The sequence below is a fragment of the Eutrigla gurnardus genome (assembly GCF_963514095.1).
Source record: "Eutrigla gurnardus genome assembly, chromosome: 9".
NCBI classification, from domain to species: Eukaryota; Metazoa; Chordata; class Actinopteri; order Perciformes; family Triglidae; genus Eutrigla; species Eutrigla gurnardus.
In genome coordinates this window covers 21,936,121-21,952,965 of record NC_139923.1, presented here as the reverse complement: position 1 = coordinate 21,952,965, position 16,845 = coordinate 21,936,121, and the positions used below count along the sequence as shown (strand labels likewise).

The 16,845-nt window shown below is 43.4% G+C and overlaps 1 protein-coding gene across 2 annotated transcripts in view; it reads left to right on the top strand.

The window, feature by feature from the left end:
* The window catches only part of znf469 (zinc finger protein 469), a 143,660-nt gene that overhangs the window by 65,778 nt on the left and 61,037 nt on the right, over positions 1-16,845 (top strand). The window contains exon 3 of one of the 2 annotated variants that reach the window (XM_084017758.1): positions 44-93. The gene's annotated coding sequence lies outside the window, so the exon portion shown is untranslated. Of the gene's footprint in view, positions 1-43; positions 94-13,528; positions 13,712-16,845 lie in introns of those variants that run through there. The other variant, XM_084017759.1, reaches the window with a different exon arrangement.

The window sequence follows — 16,845 nt, the reverse complement described above, 5'->3', positions numbered from 1 at the left end:
CGACCCCTATTTACCCCAAATCTACTCTCTCTTTTGTTTATAGGTGGCCTTTCCTTTCGCACAAAGGCTGCCTGACAAATGACGCCACCGATGGTAAGTACCACACACACCCGCTCTAATCCTTCTGAAGTTTATAGCTACTTGTGACTCGCAAACAGCACACGCTTTGACATAGAGATCCCACATATATTGATATATGTCTACACGTTAAGGCGCGTCACTGACCACGACCAATAGGGGTTATAATGGCTGAGATGTAAATCCTGTTTTTCTCTGCTGACCATCGCGCTCCCAGGAAAAGACAACAGTCTTCCAAATGACACGGTTGTAGGCTTCCGATTACAGCCCTGTCACTTACTCTACCGGCGTGTAAACACACCATGGAGAGACAGACAGGGTGAGAGAGACAGTTGGAGAGAGAGAGAGAGAAAGAGGGGGAGATGTGCTGGGGTGCGTGGGTTGCTTTTTGTTTGCCTCCCGACGTCAGACCATTTGGTTAGATGTTAAACCAAAATGATGCCTTTAGTTAAGCCGTCTCACTGCAGAAGCCCTTCGGCTTTCATGGGCCTGAACATAAAGCATAAGTCATTTCATTATTGAGATGTGATTATGTTCTCTCTACTCTCTTTTCTTTCCTAGTTTTGTCTTGTTGAAAGCAGCAGCAGCAGTGATCCCAACAACACTCTCTTAGTCACACGCTACTCCCTCAAAAGATGTTTAAAGGGCTTTTTAAATGATGATTTTGGAATCACGGCAATCCAAATTATTATGACAATAGCTCCAGCCATGCGCAGCATCTTTGTGATCCTGTGGCCTGTGTGAAGACAGTCGCAGCGCTGGCTTGGTCTTGGCCTCCTGACCAAAAGTGTGATAATTTTAGACTCAAGTCTCTCACATGGTCTGGAGCGAGGACGGCATTTTGGAAATAAACGTGGAATTTAGCTTAATTGCAGTTTACAGATTTAGGAGGGGCAGCGTTCTCTTCTTTATTTTCTTGCATAAATAGAGAGTGACTGCAGGCCAAAGACATGAGGTTTCGAAGCCACAAAAGAGGTTAAAGAACGTCAGATGCAGCAGGGACACTTTTGAGCCTGGCTTCTCAACTCTGGCTAAGACTTAACCGTGCCCTGCCTCTCATGTAGGATCCTTCTCCCTACTCACTACATTCATAAGATTTATTATTCCCCCCAGGCTTGTAAGAACTAGACTGTTCGTTTTTTAAATGCTTTATGCACAGCCAAGTTACAGTGTTTGCTTTTTCAGATGCTAATTTTTGTCAGAGGAGTTGGAAGAGGTTTCTGCTGGGAAATTTCTCCTTTTTTTTTTGTTCAGCAAATGATCTATCCTCTGAGGTCCTCAAACTTTGACAGCTTCTCTCTGCACACTTTTTGGGATCCAGATATTTCCTATGACCTCATTACCGATGTGTATTTGCTCTCCGTCAGGTTAGAAAAATCTATTCCTCACTCCTTTCCGTCATGTTTGTTTTTGTGTTTTCATTTATTTCTGTGAAAATGAAACCTGTTTTCTAGACATTTGAGGCTATTTCTGGTTTTGCAGTAGCAGTGTGATTTATAGGTAAAAGGATAGCATGGGCTGTGATTCAGGGTGACACGACATGAACTGTCAACCGCTACAGCAGATAAGAGTCTCCTCACCTTTGCAGATACACTCAAAGACGTATGCAAGCACACGCACCCGTCGGAAGGAATGCAGCTTAAAGCCGAGATAAAAGCTGCACTCTGGAGACAAATGATGAGAAAAATGGCCGTTAATAGCATGCGCTGCTGGAAGGAATGCCATACAAACTGCAGCACGTCCACATTAGCTAGAGGCCAACACTGCAATAGGAGGTAGATCAAACTTAAGAAAACAAGACCTTGACATAGGGTCATATATACATATACATGCATATACATCACTGGAGAATAGGGCCAGTTAGACGGGCATCTTGGTGATGAAGAGGCTAGCCGGGGAAAAAATAAGTAAGTTTCAAGGAACGTGAGTTTTGCGATAGGATGAGCGTGGAAGCTTTTGAAGAGTCCCAAAGGATAAGCGTAAGACGGTGTGTGATTTGGGGCTGAGTGATTCAGGAGGTAATGGTGAGTGACTGGGCCCTCAGGAAAATGTTTTTTAGTCGAAAAACAGGAAGAAGCAAGAAGGATGGAAAGAATGAATAGTCATAGAAACGATTCATTTCACTGCAATTTCAGGTCAGCTAATGATGTGTGGCAGTTGAGTGGTATGAATAAAGTAATATTGTGGAAGTACATTTGTGAATGAGTCATTAAAGCTGCTTTCTCCGGTAGCGTATTAGCTGACCGCTAACTGCTCCGGCTCACATTTAGCTGAAACTTAAAGATGAGCACGTAGGGCTGTCTAAGAAGTTGTAAGTCAACTAACACGACTAAAATTATTTTGCAAACTCACTGATAAGTTGATATAATTGACATATCTGTAAAACTGCAAAAGCACCACTTTTATTCTTGTGTTTCTTCGGCTTGAAAAAAGCATAAACCCTAATCGACTTAGACCAAAATGACCTATTAATTCAGAGGGGGCAGCCCTAGAAGCTTGAATATCATGCTACTGTGAAATGGTTTCAGTGAATTCAGAGTTAGTGGATGGAAAAAAGGACCAATACTCAACCACTCCTTTTTCTCTGGAATAGGTAGATAACACAGGCCCTTCTCCTTGTAATTATGTGCATGTGAACAATAGAGATCCACACCAATCTATTTCAACACTCCCTGTCTCGGGTCTCAAGCCTCCCATCCATTATCTGTAACCACTTATTCCTATTCCAGGTCACGGGAGGGTTGGAGCTGCTCCCAGCTCACAGAGGGCTAACTGTTGACCTTTTCGGTATTTAATCCTTGATATTTCCCGTCAATTAAGTGTTCCAAACATTAAAAGGAAAATCCTCTGATTTTCAACATTATCTAGGCACGGTGGATATAATGTGAAAAAACGCCTGCAGTGTCTCTGGGGCGCAGCTGCAAAATCTGTTGCTGTTCTATACCACTTATGCTGTTTGTATACGGAAGAACCAAAGAGAGCTGCTTCAGCTTTGGTAGCTGTCGAGAGCTAAACATTGGCTGGTGGGGCCTTTGTTTGAATTGCCCTCCGACTGACTCATTGTGCTATAGTGAATGAAAGTGTGGGCGGTTTTGGTTTGATGCTGTCGCCGGCGATAACCCAGACACCGCGAACCACGAATGCGTGAAGGTTTTCATCGTGCTTGAGAACTTCTTCAGGACCCCGAAGAGTGAAGAGTCAGCGTATTGTCACATTTTCTCTGTGAATTAAGGATTTATTTTGACCAAACCACAGTTGCTGATAGTTGGAACAGTGGAAACTAACCCAGACATGTTTGAGTCTCATTTTGTTTCTGTCCAATTTGAATGAAGTGTGTTTTACAATGAGCTAACAAGGCAATTAAGCCTTTCTCAGTGTAAGAGCCAATTTAGAATTGTTTCGGTTTTGCTATAAGAATATTTCCTTCATTGACATTCTGTGATTACATTTGTCTTCATTCATCAGCTGTAATTGCTGTGTGATAGCTGAGCTCTGAGCGAACCTGTGGGACTCGCTCGCATGCATGAACATGCACTAAAAGCATGCCCGGCCATGGTTTGACAACAAAGCAAGAAGAAGCTCCGATAACAACACACACAGAGGGAGGGTGACTTCATTCTTTGCTCAGCTAGACATTACGCCACTGATTCTTTACATAGCTAATAGTTGTTTGCTGCTAGATAAATGTTCAGAATGTTAACTACTGATCCTTTAACCATAACAAGTCTACACCTATGCTAGCAGCTAATATTAGCATGCTGACGCTCACAATCACAATGCTAACTTGCTGATGTTTTCCAGGTATGTTTACCATGTTCACCACCATAATTTAGCATGTTACCATGCTAGCATTTGCTAATAAGCACTACAAAGTTGGGCCTGATGGGAATGAAAAGTTAAGAGATCAGTAAAGTCATCCCTTCCTCCAGTCCGTATTGGCGCGTACATGGCGGTGTTCTTGGCACAGACATCTTATTACAATATAATGTAATTTGTTTGAGAAATGGTTAGATCTTTCAAATCAGATACAGTGAAATGATACTCTGCCTCTCTCTGCCTCAACCTATCATTAGACCTTTGTAACCATCGTATCGTAATCCTTACCTGTCCTTCTCTTGACATCTGTTACTGCAGTCTAAGCCTCTTGTCATTCCAACATTTCATCCGTAGTATTTAATGTTTGCCATCCGGAGGAGGCTCCTTTCAGTGGACTCTGTTTAACCTGTCAGCGGGAATGGTGGGTGAAAACACTTGGGAGAAGGTGTTGGTGTGAGCCACTTTGGATACTGTGTTTGTTCTTCCTGCTCGCTCGCCCTCCTCTCTTTGAAAGCATGCTGGGTGATTGGCAGGCGAGAGTGATTCGAGGGGTCACAAGGCGTGCAGACCTGAAGCGTAGAACCCGGTGTCATGACCGGACCTGTAGGCTGACACTCCAGTCTAATGTTTGCCGGTGACTGACAAGTGGTTTATTAGTGTAGGAGGGGTGTGGTTCTCTGACCCAGATCACACCGCCGAGTGCAGAAACATTTGTGAGTAATAATCAATCGGTTACACTTTCCCTTTTCTGACACAGATGGATACCTCATATCTATGACATCATAAAAAAATACCTGGGATTTTTTTGAATACCCCTACTCTAAAGTATTCAATGACTAATCTAGTTTTGTGAAAATACATTCCGCTGAAATATTGATGCCCTTAAAACTGTAAATGTTGTGTTAAAGGACTTTGTTTTTTCAACTTTCCATTCCTTTGAGATTCAACATGATATTGATATTTAATATCGCATTTTAGTTCTTTTAAATCGAACAGTGGAACTTAATAGATACACATTTAAAAAAAGCACCTGTTGTTTCAAATTTGACACCCAAGTTCCCTTCACTAAAAGGTTTTTCACCATGCATCACTAAGATCTGATAACCTGCTGACACCAGCGGGTTTCAACAGAGCACAGGCATCTGATCCATCACACCAGGATCTTCCTCAGGCTCCATTCAGATAGAAAACAGGCAACAGCTTTTATATGTTGCTGTGCTGAGATCCTGCAGATCTGCAACAGCGTGATCAAGGATGTCCAGATGAGTAACTCTTTCCACAAGCTGCGTGAATGCAAGAATGTCAATTGCTCAAACTGAGCCCGTGGTTTTCTTTACGTCTCTGAAATAGGGGTTTATGAGGTTATTGTTGAGCGACGTGTTGACAAAAAAAATCCAGCTTTTTGGTTGTTGTTTTTTGTTGCCCTACAGTCTACGTAAGTTTAAAGGGAAGCCCAGCCCATGTCGTAAACTCTGTTGTAGGCTAATTAAGGTTTGAGATGACCCCTCCGGCTCTACCGGCACCCCAACCCAACCCCAACAATATCCAGAAGAATTCCACCACGTTACCCGGAGAATACGCTTAACTCATGCATAGTTTTACACTGAAGGTTAACCCTTAGCCGTAAACTTAAACAGGTAAATTATACTTCTCCGAAATTACAGTCTTTATGCAGCTTTGATTTTATGAACTGTAAGATGACCACAGTGAGTAATACAACAATGAGAGCTGCGTTCGAGTGAGCCGAATGTAGAAGAGGAATATAATGACTACCTAGACTATCTATTTGTTGACTTGGTGCCATTTTGTTTAGATATTTCAATGAATGACGTGCAGCCTATTCTATATAAAGCCGCTTAATCACTGGAAGTGAGTAACACAAAGTCAGTAGCCTCGTCTAGTCAGTGACCCTAACCTTTCATTACAAATGTTTAACCCCTGAAAATGTCAGTGTAGCGCATAAACAGCACAGGACCTTCTGTCTGACTCCATAGAAACATACAAGTGTATGTACAACTGCACATTGTGCAGCCCTCTCTCGTTTTTTTATTTTATTATTTCTGTCATTTCTAACTTATAAGATTCAATACACTGGTAGTAAATAATAAATAAACATGACTTTCATGCATTAAAAAAAAGAAGATATATACAAGAAACAAAATGGGACGAAAAGGTGTAGGTTGAAGCTTATAACACCCAGCCTTTAGTTGGACCCTTAAATTATGAGTTACCATGACTTCAACACAAGACATGATATGAGAACGATACCATCAACCCCAAGCTAGGGCTTGTTGAGAAATCCCTCTTAAACAGTTTTACCCGTCACTCCATATTGCTTCCAGGGTGAAGTGAGATCATCACCACCATCTGCCCATATTCAGTGACATACATGTAGGCGCACGGTCACAGATACAGTACATGCACATGCCCTCTTTATTCACACTGGCTCATTGTCCTGTCCACACCTCCAGCACTTCATAAATGAAAGGATTACTGCTTACGGCGAAGGCCCGTGGTCTGTCAAACAAAGCACTCACGCGTCATGTCTCTCTCTTGTCTTCTTCAATATTTGCCCTCAAGCCCGGTGATGACAGGACATTATTCAACCCAATAGGAAGCTACGGATTTTGTTTAAGGAAACCACAGAGGAACAAAATAAGGACAAAGAAAAGATTTGTTTGTTTTGCAAAACCTGATGAAGCTGAACAAAGCAATGAAACACTGCATTTTTTCAGGAACAAGACTAAGGGAGATGTTTACCAAATATTAGGGGTACAGTTTTAGGTGCCAAACACGAAGAATTATTTAGCAAAGATTACATAAACGCCACACTGTTGAAAATGTTCATATTTGATTTCATGTAATATGTATTTTAATGTGTTATTATGGGAGGAGGGAATGAAATAATAACCACTTTTGCTGATTTGCTGCTATTGCCACTACTGCTGACTCACCGCTGCAGCAAAGGTAACTACGGTGGCCCTGAAAGCTCAACTCAACTGCAATTCAGAACACATGCAAACATCTTCACTCACTTTCTGACATACAAACATATCAATTTGACAGCATTAAAAAGAGAAGAGCAGCAAGATGCTCACAACATAACACAAACTGTTTCCAGGTGAGACTGTGATGTGATGCTGTGACATGCAGCCATGGACCCACAAATGAATCTATCCTAACCTTTACCAGTCATTAACCTTAACCATCTTGCATTTCACAAATTGTGGGTCCCCATCTAGACACATTGATGGATGGATGATGGATAACTTTTTCAGTCCAAAGAGAATTCGCCAAGTTGCTTAAGATATTTTGTAAATGCTGCGCATGCTTCAAGTTCAAATGGGTTATATCACTTTCCCGCATTAACATATTCAGATGTGCCAGTCTCAGATGATGCAATCAGAAGCCGAATATCCTGCACATGGAGAAAATGTGTTGGTAGAAGGATGATATTTTGTTTCAGCATCATGTCAGCGAAAGTGGGCCAAATGATTAATTTGATTCTTGACTTGTTTACCCAAAGTCATACAAATTTAATTATCAACTACTCCCTCACTACTACTTTGAAGTAATTCTCTCCAACAGTAAAACAACAATTATTTGTCCTATAAACCATTAGTTGTCCCATAAAAGACCACGCACATAACACAAATAAGCAAAGTTCTGCTCATTTTTGATTCACCCATTGTCTTTTCTACTGTACGTCCACGGCATCGTGCCTTGAACTCGGTGCCATTATATAACCCCAGATGGTTCTCTGGCGCCTCTGCTCATCTGTAACATGTTCATGAGTCCAGCCGGCGTACACACCAGAGCATGCCGGTGGGCCTTTGATCTCTCTCCCTCCCCTTCTGGGCCTCCTCAAATGTTTGAGCCGCCTCATGCTTGTCAATGCATCTAGCTGGATCTCCCCCAGGTCTGATGGGAATGGAACGCTCTTGATCTAATTCACTGCATTTTTTTTTTTTTTGCAAACAGTATGTCACCCCAGGGAGAAGCCGTGGCACTTGTGTGGGCTCCTCAGGTAGAGCTGCAAGCATCCACGAGCACTTGTGCACAGCAGGTTTGTTGTCTCCCCCCTGAAGGCCTCACGTCCTGAGGAATGCCATTGGCTGCCAGCTCCTTTCACAGCCTTTCACATTTTGACTCCCAGTCATTCCCTCCAAAGGCAGAGGAGCCCTCATATCTCTGCCATGTGCTACACTGTGCAGGCTCACATGTTATGGCAAGGTGTCTTGGGGGCTGTGGCTTTTTTCCTAATGTGGGCCTTAACCATGAGACGGTTGTGAGATGTGTTTAGCTGTGTATATATACACACACATGTATTTTACATATGTATGTTTATACAGCCATGTCCATTTGCACAGATCTGTGTATGTGACCCAGGGGGCAAAGGACAGTAAAATATTGTGTTGCCTTTTGCTCTGCTCTTGTCGTGAGTCTCAGTGAGAGGAGGTTGGCTTGACTCTCTTGTTTTGGATAATTGTACGCTGCCGAGGTCTGTGGTCCCCTTCTCTGTCTCCCTGTGGCCTCGGCTCCAAGAGCCACATTTAGGTTGTACGTCGTTATCCTATCCTGTCTCATCCCCATCCTGTGCGACACACCCCCGCAACGCAGCAGGGGGAGCAGATAAAGTGAGAAGTCGTCCCGAAGACTTCTCCGTAGTGTTCAGAATCTTTGGTTGGGACCGTGTTGTGCACATAAAGCTGAATGTGTTGGTTCCATAAATGTTTTTTCGGGAATTTATGGAACCAAAAATATTTGAAACCATGCTGTAGCTTTAAAAGTACTACTTTATTTTTTTTTGCCGGTTCTTTTCTACTTTTCCATGGTTGTACTTTAGATCAGTGTTTCGTAAACCTGTGTTGGGACTCACTTCTTTAAAAATGACAACCCATCGGGACCCAATTCACAATAGGCCTCATCTATCTATCACACGTTTTGTGTGTAAGTGGATGACTCTGACCATTTTGACTGCCATAGTACCTCATATTATCTTGAATCAATCAAAGAGATATGCATTGGATACATCACTACGTTTTAAGCATGTGTTATTATAAACATATACACATTTTGCACATGGATGGATGGATTAATGGGGTCCGGTATCAGTGAGACAATGAAATAAAATCCAGGAAGGCTGGTTTTAGTTGTAGATCCATATGAAGAATCATCAGACACTGCGTAGAAAACAGAAGAATTCTGGAAAGTTATCCTGGCAGCAATCATTTTATCCTCAATAACCAAGCATGGCTCATATACCTTCCACATTACTATTCAACTTGTATTCAACTGTTAGTCAGAGCTCTCTGATTGAAGAATACAGGACAAATGTTGGACGTGGTCTTCATTCGACCAACTCCGGATGGACGGACTTACCATGAAGTATAGTGTAGTACATTGTTTGTATGAAAGTGATGGAACTATAGTCACTTTTTGTCGAAACAAATATTTCGACTTCGTCCTAAATGCAGGCTAAAAATCCTCTTCCACAATCAGGATCTGTTGTTACCCTTCTTTCTTGTCATGGGGCGTAAGCATCAGTAAAAGTCGCCCTTTCATGTGGTGCTCAAATCTAGGGTGGACCACGGTAAGCTCCCTTCAATGACTCCCTCTCACCACATTCCCCCGCCTCTTCACTCCACCCTTCTACCCCATAAGTTTACCTTCACTCTGTCGCTCACCACTCCTCCAGCTGTAGGAAGTGAACTCTCGTTTCATTTATAAGCCAAAAAGGTGGATATTGATGTCACTGTTTAACTGTCAGTCAAGTGGAGTCACAGTTAAACTCTTAAAATGGTGCAAACGCTGGATTCTGGAGACGCTACGACGCGGTGCGTGCTGTAGTGTGATGATGCACGGCTCTCAAGCCGCTGCCTGCATCGACTGGAACGCTTGTTTTCCTGCGGCGTATGATAGTAGGAGCAGGTGTTGCTGCAAGTAAGGGCCCATGGAAGAACTCTTGATTTCTCTGGCGCAGTCCCTAGTTTTCCTTTCTCCAACCCTCCCGCACATGTGCGCCTTCGCACTCCTTCATCTTCTTTTTTTGCCTTTTGGGTAAGTCACCCAGAGAAGAATGCATCGCCATGGGGCTTGAATTCCAGTCATTATCTGTTGAAATCACCCATGTAACACACATGCACGTTTCATAGCTGGAGGGCTTCATTTCTTTACCTATGGACAGTTTATCAAGGAGGCATTTTGAAGTAAATCCTAATTTGTCGTGAGTGTACCTGTATGAACTGATGTCTGTTTGTAGTTGTGTGAGTACGGGGAGGTCAGATGGATGATAAGGTCAGAATCATTGTGTAAACTTCAAGCTTTTATCCATAAAAGCACCTGCCTGCTGTTTGTGATAGTTAGACGTTGAAGAATGACAGAGCAGGTGTTCATCATTATTAGTAGGTGGCCTGGGCACCATCGAACATGAGATCTGGGTGTCGTGTGTGGTTGTGGGAACTGGGAAATTACTGTAAGGAGTGTGTGACTCAAACTTTGTGATCAGTCCTGGGAAAGAAGCCCAAAAATGCTTGTTTCTTCATTCAAATTTTAGAATCACTGACACATTTCTAGCCAGGAGGATCTCCTCGGCCGGATGATTCACTTTCCAGCGATTTCACTGCATCCCAGCAAACCATACTGGTGATGACTAAACGATTCTTCTTGTTGTGAATGTTTCCAATTCTCTTTTTCCCTCATTTCTCCGTCGTCATTTTATATTTCTTGTCATGCCCCCCTGCAGATTCTTGTAAGCCCCACTCTTGACTGGAATTGGGATTCAGAGTTTCCAGTGATTGTATACGTGTGGACACATCATCCCAACATTTCCCCTCACGTTTGGTCCTCTGGGATCACATCCGGTAAATGACTACATGCTGAGGAAACATCTGACATGGTTAGGGGTTATAATAAAGCTCTGACCTGGTCAATTTTTTAAAATTCTCTTTACATCCCAACAGGAATCAATACATCGAATGCTCTGACAAAAAAAAAGAAAAAAATACAGTTTCTCTGGCTGTTTTAGGACTGTAATAATCCTGTCCACTCATTTCCTTCGGCCTCAATGTAATTGGATGGGCTGCCTGCCTTCCTACCTACTTGCCAACCTGGGCACACACAAGTTTCTAGTTCGACAGAGTATTAACAATAGCCATGTTCATTATTGATGTTGATAATGATCTTTTTTTTTTCATCAGTGTCATGAAAATGTTTGCAGACATTCATGGATCTTATAAGATTCCCTGCTCTTTCCTCTATTTTCTATTAACCATTTTGCAGATTTCCATGAAATTTTGTGCTATTTATTGCGCCTCAAAGAAGTTTTCGGATGACTAATTATATAGGAAATGGACCATTGACATAGCACCTTTCTAGCTTACTAGCTACTCAGGGCTCTTTACACTACATTCAGTCACTTTCACCCTTTCACACATTCATGATTCACTGATGATAGAGGAGCTACCTACACATCAGAATCTAACTCATTCATATACATTCACATGCACAGCATCAGGGGCAAGTGGGGGTTCGCTATCTTGCCCAAGTAGACTGGAGGAGACGAACCGCCAATCTTCTGATTGGAGGACGACTCGCTCTACCTCTGAGCCACAGACGCCCCTATATAATGATGACTTTCCTTTGAGTGCCACCAGCAGGTCAAAGTTATCACTTTTAATATCTCGTTGTCTATTAGATGGGATTGGCAAGTTTTGTACAAACAAGCATGAGATGAATCAACACGTTGACAGCAAAGTTACAGCAGTTCGCCGGCTGGCCTACGAAGGTTTACACATTCTTATGCAGAGCATGTTTACAATCACACTAAGCCATGAAGACTGACAGCCGCAAACTGTATATTTGGGATACTGGCCCCGGATATGTGAACAGTTGTTGGGTCTTAGCACATTAGGATCCATGACAGAGCCGAACCCCTCTTTTGAAATAATGCTGAATTAGGGAGAGAGAAATGGGAATGTTTTAACTGGGCAAGCGGGAACTGGGAAGACTCTGGGGGAGTGAGGGATGGCCATCTAACAGAGAGAGAGGAAGCGGTGCCAGATTCTCAAAGACTACTCTATGACTCATAGGTCAAGGCCCCTGCGCCTGTAAACAGGATTCTTCTCATAATTTGAGCACTGACTCACATGCCGCTCTCATACACTTTGCTCTGCTTTTCTGGTACAATCTCCACGATTTTGATTCAAGTAGTGCTAATCTCCCGGGGAGAGCGGTGGGAGGGATCGGCAGAACGTCAGACATGAAGGAGAGGGATGGTAAACGTGTTGTCATCGGAGCCGGGAGACGGGGAATGCGTGTGAACAAAGTCGAGGATGAGGCCGATGACCACTGTGGTGACATCCCACGGGTGGCGGGGCCAGACCTGATGATTGTCATCATGATGACTCTCAAATGTAATCTAGTATCCAGGCACAAACTCCCTCAGGGCTGGGATGTGTTGTGAAAGCGGTTGTATGTCAAGGTCACGGTTAGTGTGTCAACGCTGCGCTGGTTTATCTCTTGATCAGGTTACAAGATGACCAAAGAGCTGGACTGGATATACTCTCCTCCTCTTGACCCCCCCTTACTTTCTATCTTTACTGTAAGTTCTCAGCACATGCTTGGCTGAAGATGATGAGGAAATCCTCCTGAATTTAGGACGGGCTCAAGTCTGAAGGCTTGCCTTCACCAGTCCATTTCAAATTTGGCCTCATGCCGCTTCTTTTCTTTGCACTCTCACATTTTCTTCCCAATGAGGTCACGACCTCCCGAGGAGACTCCCTATAGGTTTGCCTTTTTAACAGACACACTCGCCACCCAATAAGCGACGTGCATACCTTGCATTCTGGAAAGACGGTGTCAAGGTTATTAAAACCCTTAACGTGAAAAGTGTGTGAGCACATGTGTTGCAGCTGGGAAGGCCATATTACACCATGTCACATGCAGCGGTCAGGCATCCATGAGCTGACCTGTGCATTTCTCAGAATCTTCTATTTAATTACTTCAGTAGACCATAGATTTACAGTCTCACTTTAACAGTTCCTGAAACCGGACTACAGTTGAAACAGTATAGACTAGAAGGATTCCTACTTTCACCTAACAGGGAGCTCCCAACCAAACACACACACACACACACACACACACACACACACACACACACACACACACACACACACACACACACACACACACACACACACACTTTAATGATAGCAGGTGTGTCTCCCTCATCATACAGCTGCACACCAGAGCATGAGGGTGAGGTAGAGGATAGGAAGACATACTGATAAGCGGAGGAAGAGAGAGTAAGCAGCAGACAGACTGCAACAAGATTCAAGGGAAAGCAAGAATTAAAAAAAGAGAGTGTGGTTGCTTTTCTGATTGGCAGAATATCAAGAAAGCAAAAGTGGTTTTAGGAAAAACTTTAAAAGCTACTGGTGGAAAAAGAAACATGAGAAAAAAAAGGAGTCTGGTAAAGAGAGAAATCCGTGGAAATAATAAAGAGAGAATTTCGCGAGAAAGTAAAGATTTTAGTGCAGCAAACTGTTCTAATCTTTTCTCTCCTGAGGGCGTTTTTGGAAGCCTCTCTCATCAGTCTGGGCAGGACTCCGTTGTCCCTCCATGCCTCCCTCCCTCCCTCCCTCCCTCCCTCCTCCGTTCTTCCTCTGTCTTAGTTGACTGCAGTACAGCATAGCCGGAGCCACGCGATGACTACAGGTTGAGGAGTGAGTGAGAGAAAGGGAGATAAAGATCAAGGAGAGGACGGACCGACACACCTCACACATGGGAGTTTGGAGTCACTGTGCAGCCCGCAAAGGTGAGGTGAGGAAGAATATCGGATACCAGTACTGGGAGCTTTCCCATCTGCACGAGTGTGCATCGGTGTGCACGTCCATCTGTGTGTGTCTATATGTAAACACCGTCCGCCGGTGGGAGTGCGACCGTGATTACGGTTGAATTAGAGCAAGCGGCTGCATGCATGCGGAGCGCCTTCTTTGAATCCACAGCGATGAAGGCTGTCATTAATTAAAGTTGGCGTTTAAACAATCCTCATGTGGTCAGACTTTGAAATGTGACAGGTTTGCATTTCCAAGATCACAGTTTGGTGTGTGTGTGTGTGTGTGTGTGTGTGTGTGTGTGTGTGTGTGTGTGTGTGTGTGTGTGTGTGTGTGTGTGTGTGTGTGTGTGTGTGTGTGTGTGTGTGAAACATCTGGTGGAGAAGACACATTAGGAAAGTCATATATGCATCTGCACGTGTGTCGGCGTCTCTTTGTTTGTTTGGTTTGATTCCGGCTCTTTAGAGATCTGTGGACGTTAACAAATTGTTCAGCTTGTGTCAGCAGTGCACACCTAGTGTGGGGACGGAGAGACAGACGGACAGAGCCAAGGAGTCATCTGGCCACAATATGGGGCTGCCTGCACATTTTGCTGTCACATTTAAAATTGCTGGATTCCTTTTAGTAAAAGATTTGTATTTGCAACAGACATCAGATGGTGTGACAGTGATGAGAAGCAGAACACAGATGCTGTAAATTAATGCGAGAGCATCTGCAGAACGTGCAAGCATGCATGCATTACTTTCAATATGCTTTTTTTTTTTTTTAAATGCCAGGAAGTAGCTGCAGTGGTGGCATTGTCCTGCCCATACCTGCTTGCTATAATACGTTTTACACTTTGCTTGTACTTGCTCTTAGAGTATGTTTACACCTCAGATGTGTTTTCTCTTTGTTTCTCACACCCCCCCTCAGGTTGATTTACCTGTGCATTGTGGTTATCTTGCTTAGCTCCCAGCCCACTGATGACAGCTCAGAGCTAGGAGCTCCCTGGGTGTGGCTGGGGGACCTAAGGGTGGGGCTCAGGTAGAGCAGAGAGGGGGGTCACCCTGGAATGTTTGAGATTACTCACCCCCTACCCAGCCCAGGCTCCCTATCCTCCCACCAGGCACCCCCCCTTCCCCCCACACACCCACTTTGTCCTCTCTGCCCTGCGACTGGAACCTGCTCAGTCATGCCAGTCCGCCTCCCTGTGCCAGCCTAACTACCACACACATTAAAAGGTGGAAAATCGTCCTCAGAGCTGCCAGGTGTGGCTTTCCCCCCCCGTGAGTGTAATGCTGTATTTTGCCAGGTGTGGCATCAGCGTGTCTGACTAAAGGAAACAACAGTATCACAGTATGTGAGTGGGACTTCTGGGACACAAGGTCATTCGTTTTTTTTAAATTGGGTTTCTAGTGATTTATGTGTGCATTGCATACTTTCTGTCAGTGCTTGACATAATAAGCTTAGTTACTATGTTCCACCCCCAAGGGGATTTGGGATGTGTAGGTGTATATGACTGAGGAGCATCAGGAAGGCTATGAACCGTTTTGTTTAATCTCTTGCAATTACAAGTACATTAAAATACATTTACTTGTGCATGCATGCAATCAATTTTTTTGTTTTTTTTTGGAGTGCCAAGCTTCTCTAAAGCATCCATAGTAAAAGTCCATTCCAAGCTTATACACAATGCAATGTGCAATGCATGACTAGTGGCAGCACACTGACAACCTCACAGAAACAAAACTAGTACACATTTCTGTATTTGTCTGTTAGTCATCAAACAGAATCATGTGCCCGTTATCAAGAGACTAGACGGGTATTCCCTTGATACCTTTATAGGGGAACTGATTGATTTACGAGACCACAGGCGGCAGTGAGGTCAGGAATCCAGGTGGAAAACGTTGCAAGCCAGAGGTGCCAGAAGTTGCTCACTTGGCTGAGAGAAGCAGAAAGCTCATTGATAGCCACCAATAGCAAAACCTCACGCCATTAGCAAAAGGAGTGGGACAGACAGAGTGTCCCTGTCCAGCTGATACATGGAGCTCTTCAGAGGCATAGTTAATGTTACTGGAATGAAAACTATATCAGCACTGCAGACGTTTTTACCTCATATTACCTCTCCCCTTCCTGCTCCCGCCTCCATCCTACACTCTCTCCTCCCGGCCTCTGTGGGTTCAGTCTGGCAATGCTGTGTCTTTCATTAGTCAATTATGACCTCTGGCCACTTTTCTACAACTCCTCTTTAATCTTTTTGCTCATTTTTTTCTTTCTAAATTCTCTCTCTCTTTTTACATTATGTTATGAAGTGAGTGTTCTTTTCTATATTCTTGCCGTCACGATGAAAACCTTTTTTTTTAATGTCCAACTGCCAATTTATATTGGGTGGATTTTCAGTTTCAAAGGCCAGTCCATTCCAGAAAATATTTTTCCAAGTATGGCACATACTGGGCTCTGGTCTTTGCATGTGCCTGTAGAGGTGTTTGTTTTGTATGTGCATGTAGAGATGTGTGTGTGTGTGTGTGTGTGTGTGTGTGTGTGTGTGTGTGTGTACACTGCACAGAGCAAGATACACAGCGCATTCTCACATGTAGGAAAAGCCAACACATGCGAGTCCTCACTTGCTCCCCTTAGTTTATTAATGCATGCAGCAATAGTATTGTAGGCTGTATGCCTTTGGGGATTACATTTGTCAAACATTGACTTATACCTCAGCTAAAAATCCGGTGATACATTTCCAAAGATTCCTGTAGGATTTTCTGTGTCCAGGAAAGTTCAGGGATCACAGGCAGTAACCACAGGTTCACTCAAATGAAATACCTTGCCTATAGCATGGAAGCCAGCCAATAAAATATGTATTAATTCTAGACTTGTACGTGCAGGCTGATTAACATCTGTAATATGTTAGCCTGTCAAATGCCATTATGCAGGTAGGCACAGGCTTTTTGCAATGTAAATAACATATTCTTATAAATGACAATATTTAAAATAATTTTATAAATGAAAAGCTGTGAAACATCACATTAATACAGCTTTAAAACACCGGTCTACAATAACAGTGTATTTTTAAAGGATGAACAGCTGAAGGTAATCTTTGCTCATAGGGTGTTCTGTACAGCACGGGGCGCTGGGCAGC